We start from the raw sequence: 17,622 nt of genomic DNA on the forward strand, positions 1-17,622 counted from the left end.
TAGAAAAAGCAAGAGAATTTTTAAAAATATCTACTGCTTCATTGGCTATGCCAAAGCCTCTGATGGTGTGGATCACAACAAATTGTGGAAAATTCTTAAAGAGATGGGAATACCAGACCACCTTACCTGCCTCCTGTGAAACCTATATGCAGGTCAAGAAGCAACAGCTGGAGCCAGACATGGAACAATGGACTGGTTCAACAATCTTGAATGAACTGGTTCAAAACTGGGAAAGGAGTATGTCAAGGCTGTATATTGTCACCCTTATGTAACTTCTATGCAGAGTACGTCATGCAAAATGCTGAGCTAGATGAATCACAAACTGGAATTAAGATTACTCAGAGAAATATCAATAACCTCAGAGATTCAGATGACACCACCCTAGTGGTAGAAAGTGAATAGGAACTAAAGAGCTTCTTGATGAAAGTGAAAAAGGAGAATGAAAAAGCTAGCTTAAAACTCAACTTCAAAAAACTAAGATCATGGCATCCAGTTCCTTCAGTTCATGGCAAATAGATGGGGGAAAAATGGAAATGGTAACAGACTTTATTTTCTTGGGCTCCAAAATCACTGCAGATGGTGACTGCAGTCATGAAATGAAGACGCTTACTCCTTGGAAGAAAAGCTATGACAAACCTAGATAGCACATTAAAAAGCAGAGACATCACTTTGCAGATGAAGGTCTGTATAGTCAAAGCTATTGTTTTTCCAGAAGTCACGTATGGATGTGAGAGTTGGACCATAAATAAGGCTGAGCATCAAAGAATTGATGTTTTTGAGTCGTGGTGCTGGAAAAGACTCTTGAGTGTTCCTTGGACAGCAAGGAAATCAACTAAAGGAAATCACTCCTAAAGGAAATCAACTCCAAATAATCATTAGAAGGACTGATGCTAAAGCTGAAGCTCCAATACTTTGGCCACCTGATGGGAAGAGCTGACTCAATGGAAAAGATGCTGGTGCTGGGAAAGACTAAGGGTAGGAGGAGAAGGGGGCAATAGAGGATGAGATGGTTGGATAGCATCACTGACTCAACAGACATGAGTTAGAGCAAACTCCAGGACTTCAGCAAACACTGAAGGACAGGGAAGCCTGCAGTCCATGGGGTCACAGAGAGTCGGACATGACTTAGCAAATGAACAACACCACATATTTGATTTATATTATTGTATTAGTTTCAGGTGTATAGTAAAGTGAGTCAATTATACATACACATATATCCATTCTTTTTCTGATTCTTTTCCCATATTGGTTATTAAAGAATATCAAATAGAGTTGATAGAGTCATTATAAACCAGATAATTCAAAATTCTTTATAACCTACTCCATGAAAAGATGAGTTCTAATTCCCTTCCCTTGAGAATGGCTGGCTGACTTCAGAAACTTGTGTCTCATGGGTTGAAGGTGGCAAAAGTAACCCTACCTGACTTCCAAGACCAGGTACTAAGGGGACACACGGGTCCCTCTTCTCCCCCAGGTTTTTCTTATAATGCTCATCCTCAAACCCAGTCACATGTCATGAGAAGGCCACGCCTCCACCTCCACGTAGAAACCACTGTCCCAGCTGACAGCTAACATCCACACATCTTAGATGTGTGGGAGCAAGCACACTTTAAGATGGCTCTGTCCACCATCCCCCTCTCTCTCTCTCTGTCCACCATCCCTCTCTCTCTCTCTCTGTCCACCATCCCTCTCTCTCTCTCTGTCTATCTGCCTGTCTACCCATCTACGTAACGATTCTCAGTCTTAGTTGCAGCACGTGCGATCTTTAGTTGCAGCATGGCAACTCTTAGTTGGGGATCTAGTTCCCAGACCAGGGATCGAACCTGGGCTCCCTGCATCGGGGCACAGGATCTTAGCCACTGGACTATCAGGAAAGTCTCTGACCACCATCTCTGAATGGCTCTAGCTGAGACTGCAAGGAACAGGGACAAGCATTTCCTGCCAAGCCCCATCCAGCCTGGAGAGCCATAAGCAAATTATGACTTTGCATTAATTTTGTAAATTCTGGGGATACCAGATAGTTAATGCTTAAAATACGGGCTCACTGATGCCCAAGTTCCTTCCAGGTGGGAATTCTGGCATTTCTTTTCTGGGCTAACTGGTTCCACATTATAGGATGAGACTGAAAAGAGAAACTGATAAGAGTTTAGACTAGGTCTCCCAAATCTGAGTGTTATAAACCAAGCAGAAAAAACCTGTCTGAGAAGTTTCCAGATTAGGTCTTCTACTTCCTTTGTAGCCCTTGAAGCAGAGGGCGTGGTTGTGGAAGGAACTCAAATTGCACGTAGAACTGAAATATGCCAAAAATGGGCTCACTGTCAGTGTTCAGAGAGGCCACTGTGATGTCCAACATGCAGAAGCAGCATCGGTCTTAAGTGTCCTCTACACGAAGAAGAGTCCTGTCCGTGCACGTGAACTTCCACAAAGAATAAATTGGAGTCTGATCAACCTCAGTAACCAAGATCTTATGAGTATTCCTGTCATGTAAATTGGTACAGCCACTATGGAAAACAGTATAATCGGAAATGAGGCATGCATCCCTATGTTCATAGCAGCACTCTTTACAATAGCCAAAACATGGGAACTATCTAAACGTTCATCCACAGACAAATGGATAAAGAAGAGGTGGTGTGCATATACACACATATATACATGCATACATACACACACGCACACACATACACACAATGAAATACTACTCAGTCATAAAAAATGAAGTAATGTCATTTGGAGCAACATAGATGGGCCCAGAGATCATTATACTAAGTGAAGTCAAGTCATAATGAGAGAGATAAATACCATATATCACTTACATGTGGAAGCTAAAATATGACTCAAAGGAACATATCTATGAGACAGGAAAAGATTCACAAACATAGAGAGCAGACTTGTGGTCACCAAGGGGGAAGTGAGGAAGGGACTGGGAGTCTGGGGTTAACAGATGCAAACTTTATCAACAGGATGGACAAATAACTAGATTCTACTCTACAGCACAGGGAACTCTACTCAACATCCTGTGATAAGCCATAATGGAAAAGAGTATGAAAAAAAAATATATATGTATAACTGAGACACTTTGCTCTACAGCAGAAATTAACACAACATTGTAAATCAACTATGCTTCAATAAAATTTTTTTAAAATCGATGGAGAATATAGAAAAAACGTGATGGGAAATATGTCAAAATATTAACAGTGTCTATACCTCTAAGTGGTATGATTATAAATCATCTTTGATTATTTCTTTAAACATTTCAGTATTTTTTAAGTGTTGTTTTAGTGTTGTTTATGCACAAGAAAACATACCCCAAATTACTAGGATAAAATGGACATACCTACTGCATAAGACAGTATTGGGCTAAGGGTCTTCCATGGAAAATTAGGAAGAATTATTTGGAGAAAGAGCCAAGTATAGCCAGAGAAGTTCGTTTTGTTGTTACTATTTTTTGTTTGTTTTTTTCCAGATAACTTTTTTTCCCCAATGCAGCGTGACATAAAATGAAAAGGATTTTTGTTTGCTCATGTGCTAATTGCAACCGTAGCACCTTTCATGTGCTAAGAAGCTCTGAAACTTTTCAAAAGGGAGAAGCAGTAAATAGTGCAGCTCCAACATGTTTTCAAAGGCACTTCCTGGGATTAGTGTTTCCTAGAACAACTTTTGGGAAACTCTGGCATTAAAGCAAGATTCATGTAAGGCCTGGGTCACCTCTCCTCATCTCTATAACCACCAGCATCCCTATACCCCAAGGCAGCAGGGTTTGGGAGCAGTGCCAGGTCCAGGAGCCTTCAGCAATTTTGTTTAAGAGCAGAACATCAAGGGACTTTCCCAGTGGTCCAGTGGTTAAAACTGCCTTCCAATGCAGGGGGTGTGGGTTCGATCCCTGGTTGGGGAAATAAGGTCCCACATGCTGTGGGGTGTTGCCAAACATTTTTTTTTTTTTAAGTGGAAATAGTGACGGATTGTATTTTCTGAGATGGTTGGATGACATCAGCGACTCAATGGACATGAGTTTGAGCAAACTGTGGGCGATAGTGAAGGACAGGGAAGCCTGGCATGCTGCAGTTCATGGGGGCGTGCTACATTTCATGGGGTTGCAAAGAGTAGGGCACAACAACAAAAAAGAGAGAGAGAGAATGTAATCTGTTCCGGCAGGGAAGTCACCCCACAGGGATCAAGACGGGTCAGGCTGGTGACACCCACCTCTCTTACAGAAATCTCTGCACTCCGTCTGCTTCCTACGGTGCAGCCCCCACTGGGCCTGCTCTTTCCTCTCGAGATGTATCAGGGACATGTTGACTCTTAACCAGAGTTATCAGGAAATGTTGGGGCTTAAAGGGGAAGCTGGCTTCACTTTCTAGTGATTCTGACTTAACAGTTCCCTGAGGGGAGGATTTCACGGGAGCACAATCCTTAGGTACTTGTCACCAAAACTTTAACAGGAATGTTTATCTGAGAAAAGGGCTGTGTTTTCAAGATAGTGAACTTCTGAGCATGCTTTTCAATTTAAAATAGATTGAGGGGACTTCCCTGGTGGTCCAGTCGATAGGAATCTGCCCGCCAATGCAGGGGACAGGGATTTGATCACTGTTGCGGGAAGATTCCACATGACTTGGAGCAATGAAGCCCGGGTGCCTCAACTACTGAAGCCCACACTCTAGAGCCTGTGCGCCACAATAAGAGAAGGCACCACAGCGGCAGCGAGAAGCCCGAACACTGTAATGGAGACCGAGTGCAAGCAAAAATAAAAATTAAAAAAATAGATTGGGTGTGTGGGGCTGCAATGTGCACACTGCTATATTTAAAATAGATAGCCTTTATGTTTACCAGGGGAACAGCTGGGGAGCGATAAACTGGGAGATTGGGATTGACATATACACACTACTATATATAAAGTCGATAATTAGTAAGAACCTGCTGTACAGCACAGGGAAGTCCACTCAAAACTCCGTAATGACCTGTATGGAAAAAGAATCTAAAAAAGAGTGGATATATGTCTATGTATAACTGATTCACTTTACTGTACGGTAGAAACTAACACACTATTGTAAATCAACTAAAAAAAGAGATAACCAACAAAGACTTATTTTTTAGCGCAGGAAACTCTGCTAAATATTCTGTAATAACCTAAATGGGAAAAGACCTTGAAAAAGAATAGGTGCACACATATATAATCACTTCACTAAACTGCTGCTGTTGCTGCTAAGTCACTTCAGTCGTGTCCGACTCTGTGCGACCCCACAGACGGCAGCCTACCAGGCTCCACCGTCCCTGGGATTCTCCAGGCAAGAGCTAGTCATTAGCAAACACTCTCTAACAACGACATAAGAGATGACTCAACACGTGGATATCACCAGATGGTCAATGCCGAAATCAGATTGATTCTATTCTTTGTAGCTAAAGATGGAAAAGCTCTAGAGAGTCAGCAAAAACAAGACCTGAAGCGGACCATGTTTCATATCATGAGCTCCTTATGGCAAAATTCAGGCTCAAATTGAAGAAAGTAGGGAAAACCACTAGAACATTCAGGTATGACCTAAATGAAATTGCTTATGATGATACAGTGGAGGTGACAACTATTTGTCAAGGGATTAGGTCTGGTAGACAGAGTGCCTGAAGAACTACAGACGGAGGTTCATAACACAACACAGGAGGTGGTGACTAAAACCATCCCAAAGAAAAAGAAATGCAACAAGGCAAAGTGGTTGTCTGGGGAGGCCTTACAAATGGCTGAAGAAAGAAGAAAAGCAAAAGGCAAAGGAGAAAAGGACACATATACCCATCTGAATGCAGAGTTCCAAAGAACAGTAAGGAAAGATAAGAAAGCTTTCTTAAGTGAACAATGCAAAGAAACAGAGAAAACAATAGAATGGGAAAGACTAGAACTCTTCAAGAAAATTAGAGATACCAAGAGAAAATTTCATGCAAAGATGGGCACAATAAAGGACAGAAATGGCAAGGCCCTAACAGAAGCAGAGGCGATTAAGAAGAGGTGGCAAGGATACACAGAAGAACTATATTAAAAAAAAGGTCTTAAATGATCTAAATAACCACAATGGTGTGCTCATTCACCTAGAGCCAGGTATCCTGGAGCGTGAAGTCAAGCGGGATTTAGGAAAGTGAGAGTCGCTCAGTCGTGTCCAACTCTTTGTGACCCTATGGGCTATACAGTCCATGGAATTCTCCAGGCCAGAATACTGGAGTGGGTAGCCTTCCCCTTCTCCAGGGGATCTTCCCAACCCAGGGAGTGAACCCAGATCTCCCGCATTGCAGGCAGATTCTTTACCCGCTGAGCCACAAGGGAAGCCCAGGACTGGATTTAGGAAACATTACAATAAACAAAGCTAGTGGAGAAGATGTAGGTCATACCTGAATGGTCTAGTGGTTTTCCCTACTTTTTTCAGTTTAAGTGGAGATGATGGAATTTCAGCTGAGCTGTTTCAAATCCTAAAAGATGATGCTGCGCAAGTGCTGCATACACCTGAAACTAACCCAACATTTTAAATCAACTATTTTTTGTTATGTGTAGTCACTAAGTTGTGTCTGACTCTTTTGCTCCAACATAACATAAAACCTTTAAAAATTTTATTAAAATGATTGAAAGGGAGTTTAGGAAATTGCCCTTTGTCTCCAATGCCCCCCAAAAGGTTCTGGGTCTCTGAGCTGGGATGGTCCCAAGTTTCTAGGTCTACCGCGAACACAGTTCTCCTTCTGACAAGTCTTCTTGGCCAACCAAGGGACCCCACTAGGGTGAAAGCCAAGAGCCCCAAATGGAGGGAGGCACCTTTCCCATCTCTCTTTACTGGGCCACAGTGAGAATTAGCATTCTGCCCGCAAGCACACTGCTACTCTCCCCTTTGTTTTGAACACAGAGTCACTCATCCGGAAACTCCAGGCTAATAGAAATGAATTGTGTGTCCTGATGCTGCTATGTTCTTGCAATGCCTGCTGCTGCCTTTATCACCAAATAAAACAGACAGAAAGGAAGGCTCCCTATTTTTTTTACTGCCATTTCCCCCTGTGTGTGGGCTTACGATGATGTACAGAACATGCAGTCAAGAGCCTATGAAAGGGAAGCCTGATGGATGGGCTCAAATTGGGAATGGCAGTGTACACTGCCTGGGGCCAGGCTTTTTCACTCTGCACCAAGCCTGCACTCAGGGGCACTAGCAAGTGTGCACAGAGCAGAATATCTGAGCTCACCACAACCTTTATGGTGATGGCCAGCCCTTCCTGTTAGACATACAGAATTTACATCCAGAGAAATGAAACAACAAGGTCAGTCTTTCCTAGTAACCAAGTTATCTCTCCACGAATGGGCACTTGGCTGAGAAAGCAGAGCTCACAAATTCTGATCATCATCCCAGCTCTGCTCAACACAGACCTCTTGGGGATGTTTCCTCTCCCCGCCGTGCATGTTTTTCAAGGATGCTCCCAACCTGCTGAAAAGCTCGTGGAGGGCAGGGTTAGGCTCTGTATCCCTTTTTGTACCTTCCACTTGCTCAGGAACTTAGTTAGCCAATCATGATTCGAGGGTGATGGAATGGCTACTGCCATTGGTCCACACCAACCAACACCCCCAGGAGGGACAGAAAGTAACAATCAGCTTCCCAAGACTGAAGCTTTTCCTTCTGAGAAGCCTGATACTGCAAAACTGCACGGAAAGGCCTCTTATTTATTGCTTTTAACTCCTCTCTCTTGACTGCACCATTTCATTGATGTTGAGACTAAGGATTAGACTCAAAGAATAATAAAATGGTCTAGCCTGTGTTTCAGAACCAGCACTCACTCTGTAAGTGAGAACCAGCTACTCTCTCGCCTGACACTCTTAATCGTTATTAACAAAAGGCCACAATAAGAATGAAATAATGCCCCTTGCAGCACCTTGGATGGACCCAGAAGTTATCATACTAAGCGAAGTAAGCCAGAGAACAACAAATATCATATGATATCCCTTACATGTGGAGTCTCAAAACATGAGACAAATGGACTTATTTACAAAACAGAAACAGACTCTCAAAAGACAAACCTACAGTTACCCAAGGGGAAAGGGAGAGAGGGATAAAGGAGAATTTGGGGATCGATATATATACATACTATATATAAAACAGATTAACAACAAGGTTCCTACTGCATAGCACAGAGAACTATACTTAATATCTTGCAATAACTTATAAGTCAAAAGCATCTGAAAAAGACAGATTTATAACTGAAAAAGACAGATATATATAACTGAATCACTTAGCTGTATACCTACAACAAACACAACACTGTATATCAACTATACTTCAATTTTAAAAAAACACACACACAACTAACATGGTTAGCAGACATTTGGTCTGTTCAAAATGTCCAGGGAGACATTTGGTCATGCCAGAAGGTCCTTGATGTCTTAGTCCTGTCCAAAACCATTTGGCATGGACTAAATATATTCGTGGATGTTTTGGATAGAATCAAGCATCTTTTTTTTTTAATTGGAGAAAAACTGCTTTACAATGTTGTGATGATTTCTGCTGTACAATGATACATATCAGCCATAGTTATACATATATTCCCTCCCTCTTGAGCTTCCCTCTCCTCTCCTCATCCTATCCAGCTAGGCCATCACAGAGAACCAGGCTGGGCTCCCTGTGTTATGTAGCAGCTTCTCACCAGCTATCTATTTTACACATGGTATTATACATATATCAATGCTACTTTCTCCATTTGTCCCACTCTCTCCTTCCCTCATTGTGTCCACAACTTTCCTCTCTGTATTTGCGTCTCCAATCCTTCCCTGCAAATAGGTCCATCAATATCGTTTTTATAGGTTCTACCAGTTCAGCTACTGAGTCATGTCCGACTCTTTGCGACCCCATGAACCACAGCAGGCCAGGACTCCTTGTCCATCACCAACTCCTGGAGTTACTCAAACTCATGTCCATTAAGTCAGTGATGCCATCCAACCATCTCTTCCTCTGTTGTCCCCTTCTCCTCCTGCCTTCAATCTTTCCCAGCATCAAGGTCTTTTCAAATGAATCAGTTCTTTGCATTAGATGGCCAAAGTACTGAAGTTTCAGCTTCAACATCAGTCCTTCCAACAAATATTTGGAACTGATTTCCTTTAGGATGGACTGGCTGAATCTCCTTGCAGTCCAAGGGACTCTCAAGAGTCTTCTCCAACACCACACTTCAAAAGCATCAATTCTTTGGTGCTCAGTTTTCTTTATTGTCCAACTCTCACATCCATACATGACCACTGGAAAAACCATAGCCTTGACTAGATAGAACTTTGTTGGCAAAGTAATGTCTCTGCTTTTGAATATGCTATCTAGATTGGTCATAACTTTCCTTCCAAGGAGTAAGCGTCTTTTAATTTCATGGCTGCAGTCACCATCTGCAGTGATCTTGGAGCCTAAAAAAATAAAATCTGTCACTGTTTCCATTGTATCCCCATTTATTTGCCATGAAGTGATGGGACCGGATGCCATGATCTTGGTTTTCTGAATGTTGGTTGAGCTTTAAGCCAACTTTTTCACTCTCTTCTTTCACTTTAGTCAAGAGGCTTTTTAGTTCTTCTTCACTTTCTGTCATAAGGGTGGTGTCATCTGCATATCTGAGGTTATTGATATTTCTCCCGGCAATCTTGATTCCAGCTTTGTGCTTCCTCCAGCCCAGTGTTTCTCATGATGTGCTCTGCATATAAGTTAAATAAGCAGGGTGACAATATACAGCCTTGATGTACTCCTTTTCCTATTTGGAACCAGTCTGTTGTTCCATGTCCAGTTCTAACTGTGGCTTCTTCACCTGCATACAGGTTTCTCAAGAGGCAGGTCAGGTGGTCTGGTATTCCCATCTCTTTCAGAAGTTTCCAGTTTATTGTGATCCACACAGTCAAAGGCTTTGGCATAGATGTTTCTTTGAAACTCTCTTGCTTTTTTGATGATCCAGTAGATGTTGGCAATTTGATCTCTGGTTCCTCTGCCTTTTCTAAAACCAGCTTGAACATCTGGAAGTTCATGGTTCACATACTATTGGAGCCTAGCTTGGAGAATTTTGAGCATTACTTTATTAGTGTGTGAGATGAGTGCAATTGTAGGGTAGTTTGAGCATTCTTTGGCGTTGCCTTTCTTTGGGATTGGAATAAAAACTGACCTTTTCCAGTGGCCCGTGGCCACTGCTGAGTTTTCCAAATTTGCTGGCATATTGAGTGCAGCACTTTCACAGTGATTTGAAATAGCTCCACTGGAATTCCATCACCTCCACTAGCTTTGTTCATAGTGATGTTTTCTAAGGCCCACTTGACTTCTCATTCCAGGATGTCTGGCTCTAGATGAGTGATCACACCATCGTGATTATCTGGGTCGTGAAGCTCTTTTTGGTACTGTCCTTTTGTTTATTCTTGCCACCTCGTCTTAATATCTTTTGCTTCTGTTAGGTCCATACCATTTCTGTCCTTCATTGAGCCCATCTTTACATGAAATGTTCCCTTGGGATCTCTAAGTTTCTTCAAGAGATGTCTAGTCTTTCCCATTCTATTATTTTCCTCTATATCTTTGCATTGATCACTGAGGAAGGCTTGCTTATCTCTTCTTGCTATTCTTTGAAACTCTGCATTCAAATGGGTATATATTTCCTTTCCTCCTTTGTTTTTTGCTTCTCTTCTTTTCACAGCTATTTGTAAGGCCTCCTCAGATAGCCAGTTTGCCTTTTTGCATTTCTTTTTCGTGGGGATGCTCTTGATCCCTGCCTCCTGTACAATGTTATGAACCTCCATCCATAGTTCATCAGGCACTCTGTCAGATATAGGCCCTTAAATCTATTTCTCACTTCCACTGTATAATCATAAGGGATTTGATTTAGGTCATACCTGAATGGTCTAGTGGTTTTCCCTACTTTCTTCAACTTTAAGTCTGAATTTGGCAATAAGGAGTTCATGATCTGAGCCTCAGTCAGCTCCCGGTCTTGTTTTTGCTGACTGTATAGAGCTTCTCCATCTTTGGCTGCAAAGAATATACTCAGTCTGATTTCAGTGTTGACCATCCGGTGATGTCCATGTGCAGAGTCTTCTCTTGTGTTGTTGGAAGACGGTGTTTGCTATGACCAGTGCGTTCTCTTGGCAAAACTCTATTAGTCTTTGACCTGCTTCATTCTGTACTCCAAGGCCAAATTTGCCTGTTACTCCAGGTGTTTCTCGACTTCCTACTCTTGCATTCCAGTCCCCTATAATGAAAAGGACATCTTTTTTGGGTGTTAGTTCTAGAAGGTCTTGTAGGTCTTCATGGAAACTTAGATATGTGTTAAGATACTATATTTTTTTTCTCTGACTTACTTCACTCTGTATAACAGGCTCTAGGTTCATCCAACTCACTAGAACTGACTCAAACCCGTTCTTTTTTATGGCTGAGTAATATTCCATTGTGTTTTTTTTATGGCTGAGTAATACTCCATTCCACATCTTCTTTATCCATTCATCTGTTGATGGATAATCTAAGTTGCTTTCACATCCTAGCTATTGTAAAGAGTGCTGCTATGAACACTGCGGTACATGCGTATTTTTCAATTATGATTTCCTCAGGGTATATGCCCAGTAGTGAGACTGCTGGGTCCTATTCTATTCCATACTATTCTCCACAGTGGCTATATCTATTTACATTCCCACCAACAGGACAAGAGGGTTCCCTTTTCTCCACATCTTCTCCAGCATCTCTTGTTTGTAGTTTCTTAAATTTTTATTGTTTGTAGATTTTTTGATGATGGCCATTCTAACTGTTGTGAGGTGATACCTCATTGTAGTTCTGATCTGCATTTCTCTAATAATTAGCGATGTTGAGCATCTTTTCATGTGTCTATTGGCCATCCGAGGACCAAGCATCTTCTAGACCAAGTATCTCTTGAACATTCTGGCCAGGACCAAATGTCCTGCACGGGGCAGCACACTTCTAACCTCAGCACCCCGACTCCCTCCCTCCATAAGAATGCATGAGGTTATGGAACTGGGGCTTCACCAATAGGCAATAATGTACTTTTAATTAACGCCAATGAATTGACCATTTAATATTAGCTTAAAGGAAGAGGCTCACATGAAAGCCTTTCTTCTTAGCATTCAGTTCTATCAAGAAATGGAGTGAGGACCTCCCTGGAGGCCCAGTGGTTGGGAGTCCCCTGCCAGTGCAGGAGACACTGGTTGTCTCCCTTTTCCCAGAAGATCCCACATGCTGTGGGGCAGCTGGGCCTGTGCCACCTGTGCCAGTACGAATCTGCACTCTACAGCCCCTGCTCCACAACTAGAGAAGCCACTGCCACCAGGAGACTGCACCGCAGTCAGAGTCGCCCCCACTGCCAAAACTAGAGAAAGCCGCGCATAGCAACGGAGACCCAGCAGAGCCATAAACAAACAAATAAAAGAAAAAGAATTGCAGTGGGCTGTACTTTATGATAGTGCTATCACTATCACTATGATAGTGATAGAAACTTGTTTTCTTTGGAAAGTGATGGTTCCTACTGGCTCTTTCTGTCCCTAAGCCTTGGGCATGTGGGCAAGTCATGTCATAAGAAGCTGCCAGGAGTCCAGACTTTAGAAATTGATGCCTAAATGTGAATCCCTGCCTGCCCCTGTCTGCCCACTCAGTCTCGGGTTTCTTCAGTGTAATGTGTGTGCTGGTCACTCAGTCATGTGTGACTCTTTGCGACCCCATGGACTGTAGCCCACCAGGCTCCTCTGTCCATGGGATTCTCCAGGCAAGAATACTGGAGTGGGTTGCCATGCTCTCCTGCAGGGGATCTTTCCGACCCGGGGATCGAGCCCAGGTCTCCTTCATTACAGGCTGATTCTTCACCATCTGAGCCACCAGGGAGCTAAAAATAACCTGTTAAGGTTTAGAGTTAATTAAGCAAAATGCTGCAGACACATAGCGTGTGTCCTGTGTCAACTCTTCTTATCAGCACTGTGTACCCTGCACTGTGCTAGGGGCTTCCACTGAGCTCCATTTATTAATAGTTTCTCCAAAATCCCTAGGAAGAGGGTATGTCTATTGTTGTTCAGTTGCTAAGTCGTGTCCAACTCTGTGCAACCCCATGGACTGTAGCACAACAGGCTTTCCTGTCCTTCACTATCTTCAGGAGTTTGCTCAAATTCACGTCCATTGAGTTGGTGATGCCATCCAACCATCTCATCCTCTGCTGCCCCCTTCTCCTTTTGCCTTCAGTCTTTCCCAGTATCAGGGTCTTTTCCCATGAGTCAGCTCTTCAAGTCAGGTGGCCGAAGTATTGGAGCTTCAGCATCAGTCCTACCAATGAATATTCAGGGTTGATTTCCTTTAGGATTGACTGAGTTGATCTCCTTGCTGTCCAAGGGACTCTCAAGAGTCTTCTCCAGCATCACAGTTCAAAAGCATCAAATCTTCAGCACTCGGCTTTCTTTATAGTCCAACTCTCACAACTGTACGTGACTACTGAAAAAACCTTTGTTTTGACTATACTGCCATTTACATCCCCATTTTACAGAGTAGGAAATTGAGGCTAAGAGAGGTTTAATATAATAGCTCATCTAAAGGCGGAAAGTAAAAGTGGTAAGAATCAAGGCTGGGGTTATCTGATTCTAAGCCTGTGTACTTCCTGCCACACTGCACTACTTCCTGGATGAAACACACACACACACACACACACACACACACACACACCCCACAAAACTGTGTCACATTAGAGTTAAAAAGACATGTTTAAGACTGGAACACAAAATGGTAAACTGTGTCTCATTATCCAGGGATCTGAATGTCTCTCAACCAAACTGTTTCTGTTTTGAGCACAAGGATCATGTTTTTACATCTTCCACTAAAGAAAGTAGCCTATCGTTCTGTATACACAATAGGGCATGCAATTAATCCTCACTGGATTTACATGGAAATTTAAAGAAGAAAGTGGATCTGTGTCCTGGTTTAGAATACTCAATCAAACAATCCAAATAAACCATGAATTTCCCAAAGCTTTGAAAACCTTGCCAAATATAGCTGATGTTTTCTGGAGACAAGAAGAGTTCTGATCTGAAGCTCAACACTTCTACTAATCTCATCAAAAATATCAGGAGTGCAAACAATTCCTATCAGACCTCCAGGTGGGATTAGGGAAGGACTTCCCATGTTGCAGCTAAAAAATCCCACAGCTAGAGGCTTTGGAAGTGACACAGTTTTAGGACTGTGTTTCTCTTGTCCTTCCCCCCGCCCCCCACCCAGGTGTTATGAAGAATACTGCATTATTGCTGCTATTCTGGCAAAGAGAACAGGGTATACCCAAACAGTCTAAACCCGTTTCCCAATCTGAGGACGAGAGAGGGGTGAGGACCAGCAGCTTTGCTTCCCAGTATCTGTGCTGGGAGGTTTCTGAATAGGCAATTTAGGGGAGTTGGGTGCCCATGGCTCAAAGCAAATGGGGATGGGAATAAATTGAAACTGCATATGATTGGATTTATTTCTAAGAGTTTTTAGCCATGATTTTATTGAAATGTCTCTCATTACATCAGATGATCTCTGAGGATGGCAGACCCTAAATATGCATTTTTTTTTCAAACTTTATTTTGTCTTGGGGTATATCCAATTAAAAATGCTGTGATAGTTTCAGGTGAACAGCAAAGGGACTCAGTCATACAAAGACATGTTTAGTTCAGCTGCTCAGTTGTGTCCAGCTCTCTGAGACCCCATGCACTGCAGCACACCAGGCTTCCCTGTCCATCACCAACTCCCAGAGCTTGCTTAAACTCAGTCCATCGAGTTGGTGATGCCACCCTGCATTTATACCTCTTCCGGATTGCGAGGTAAACCATGTAGTAGAGAGACAGGGCTGAAACTGGGAGCCCGGGGGTGACATGAAAGATGATGATGGTGGGACTTTCCTTCTGGTCCAGTGGCCAAGACTCTGTGCTCCCAATGCAGGAGGCCCAGTTTCAATCCCTGGTCGGGGACCTAGATCCCACATGCCGTAACTAAGAGTTCACATGCCACAACTAAACATCCTGAGAGCCACAACTAAGATCTATGGCAGCCAAAAAAAAAAAAAAAAAAAAATTAAAAAAAAAAATGATGGCGAAAGCCAAACTCCTGTGGACTCAGAGTCACATTAGGACACAGACTGGACCTGCCAGAGAGAATGAATTTGTTATCATGTGATGAGATACATGTGTGGTCTGGGGAGTAAGAACAGAGTCTGGCATTTAGGAAGGCTGTATTTAACTTCTGCTACTTATTACAGCTTTAGGGTATCTGAAAAGTTGCTTAACCTTATTGGGCCTTAGTTTCCTCGTCTGTAAAATGGTAATAACAGGGATGCACACCTCAAAGGCAAGTGGAGGAGGTGATACGAGATAATGCATAGAAACGTTCTTAGCCCGGTGCTGAGCACCCGGAAATGAACAGGGCACTCAGGACACGCCCAGTGAGTGCTGGCCAGCACTGCTGACCTTGTCTTTATCGCTGATGGGAGTAGCTTGTAAAGGTGCTATTGTAAAATGTTCTTCATCTTCACATACGGGGGAGGCTTCGCAGGTGGCGCGAGTGGTAAAGAACCCACCTGACAACGCAGGAGACATGAGTCGTGGGTTCGATCCCTGGTCGGGAAGACTCCCTGGAGGAAGGCATGGCAGCCCGCTCCAGTGTTCTTGCCTGGAGAGTCCCCATGGACAGAGGAGCCTGGTGGGCTACTGTCCATAAGGTTGCAAAGAGTTGGACATGATTGAAGCAAGTTAGCACACATAGCAAGTAATACTTCTAAAAAAATATAAGAAGAGCTTCTTGGTGTATTTGTGGCTGATCCAAAAATAACATGAGAGGAGGGCAGGACAGAAATGAGGACCCAAGTCTGAGAAATGTTGCGTCTGAGAAAGTGGAAGCTTATTGGGTGAAGGGGCTTGTTGGAATCTAGCAGACGGGGCAGGGTCAGCCAGGCATGGGGCTTGGGTCTCTGCTCTCTGTTCACAGCATCCTGGGAGTCCACCAAGAGGCAAGATGCCCCAGAGTGGAGAGCTGGAGGCCTGCCCATGAGACAGGGTGCCAGGACTCTAGTCTAGTCTGGTCTATCCATTTACATGTTGTTTGGGACCCATATGGATTTTACAACCCTTGTAGGTGGTGGTCTAAGACAGCCATGGTGCCCAGTGCCCAGTGAAGGGCCTGTTAGACTCATCCGAGGAGCTCCTTAGGTTTAAATGGAGTTCCAATGTTTAAATTGTTATTACACACAGAGAGAACAAACATATGGATACCAAGGGAAGAAGGCAGGGTGGGGTGAATTGGGAGATCGGAATTGGCATACGGACGCTATTGATACCATGTACAAAATGGATAACTAATGAGAACCTGCTGTATAACACAGGGAACTGTGCTCTGTGGTGACTAAATGGGAAGGGAGTCCCAGGAAGAGGGGATATATGAATACCTACGGCTGATTCACTTTACTGTATACCTGCGACTAGGACAACACTGTAAAGCAACTATAATAAAAAAATACACAGGAAAAGAATTTAAAAAATAGATAGTTATTACAGAACAACTTTCAAAGGAATGGAAAAGCAGAGATTTAGAATATCCTGAGTCCCCAGCAATCCTCACTCCACGTCAATCTGAGTTTGTCTACACTTCAGGCCATTTCCCTGCTCCCTGATTTTTTTAAGGAAAACTTTGGGAAATGAACAAACAGTACCAACATTCCCTGTGATTTGGGTCTCAGAGGTCTGAGTGCCTGAGGGGTTATGGTTCTCAAGGCTGCCCCTCACCAGGTAAGATGGAAGGACAGACTCGCCTGGGGCCGCTGAACTGGGTGACCTCTGAGAGCTCCATCATTTACAAGTGGAGAATTTTGTAGGTGACAGTCGGGTGGCAGGCTCTGGGAGGGGAGGCAGACAGACCCTTCAGCTCTGCGGGTGTGTTAGAGGTTGTTGGGGGGGCTTCCCTGGTGGCTCAGTGGTAAAGAACCTGTCTGCCAATGCAAACGACGCGAGTGTGATCCCTAATCTGGAAAGATCCGACATGCCAGGGAGCAACTAAGCCCGTGGGCCACAACTACTGAGCCTGTGCTCTGGAGCTTGGGAACCACTTCTAAAGCCCATGCCACACAACAAGAGAAGTGACCACAGTGAGAAACCCTCACACCGCAACTAGAGAAAATCCCACACAGCAACAAAGACCCAGTGCAGCCAAAAATAAAGAAATACATTAAAAAAAAAAAAAGAAGAGAGGGCTTCAGGGGCTTGGGGAGGGACCTGCCAGCCGGGCGGTGGGAGGAGGAGCAAAGAGGAAAGAGCCTGGAGGAGGGAGGCTTGTCCGCTGGGCATGAGCAAAGACTGTCCTGAGACAGGACATTTCATGTCTGTGCAAGCTAATGATCTGTGGTCACCTACCCATCGCCACCATCACCTGGGACCCCTCATGGGCAAGACACCTATTGGTCATCTCTCTTTCCCCAGAGCCTGGTGCAGTAACTGCCAACTTGGGCTGATTTTATGAAACTGATAACATCCGACTGGGCTGTACCTTCCAAATATCCACTTTATGACTCCTCATATATAGGAGGGATTCAATGAAAGTCCACCAAAGGGACAAGCACAGGCACAGCTATAACAGCACTGATGTGCCAGCAACCAAGCTGGGGTTTCTGGTC

The 17,622-nt window shown here is 43.6% G+C and overlaps 1 protein-coding gene across 4 annotated transcripts in view; it reads right to left on the reverse strand.

Moving 5' to 3' along the window:
* NPAS2 (neuronal PAS domain protein 2) overlaps window positions 1–17,622 on the reverse strand; it is a 202,083-nt gene that overhangs the window by 107,436 nt on the left and 77,025 nt on the right. The gene's annotated exons all lie outside the window — the stretch shown is intronic.

The sequence above is a fragment of the Ovis canadensis genome, chromosome 3 (genome assembly GCF_042477335.2).
Source record: "Ovis canadensis isolate MfBH-ARS-UI-01 breed Bighorn chromosome 3, ARS-UI_OviCan_v2, whole genome shotgun sequence".
In the NCBI taxonomy this organism is placed as follows: domain Eukaryota; kingdom Metazoa; phylum Chordata; class Mammalia; order Artiodactyla; family Bovidae; genus Ovis; species Ovis canadensis.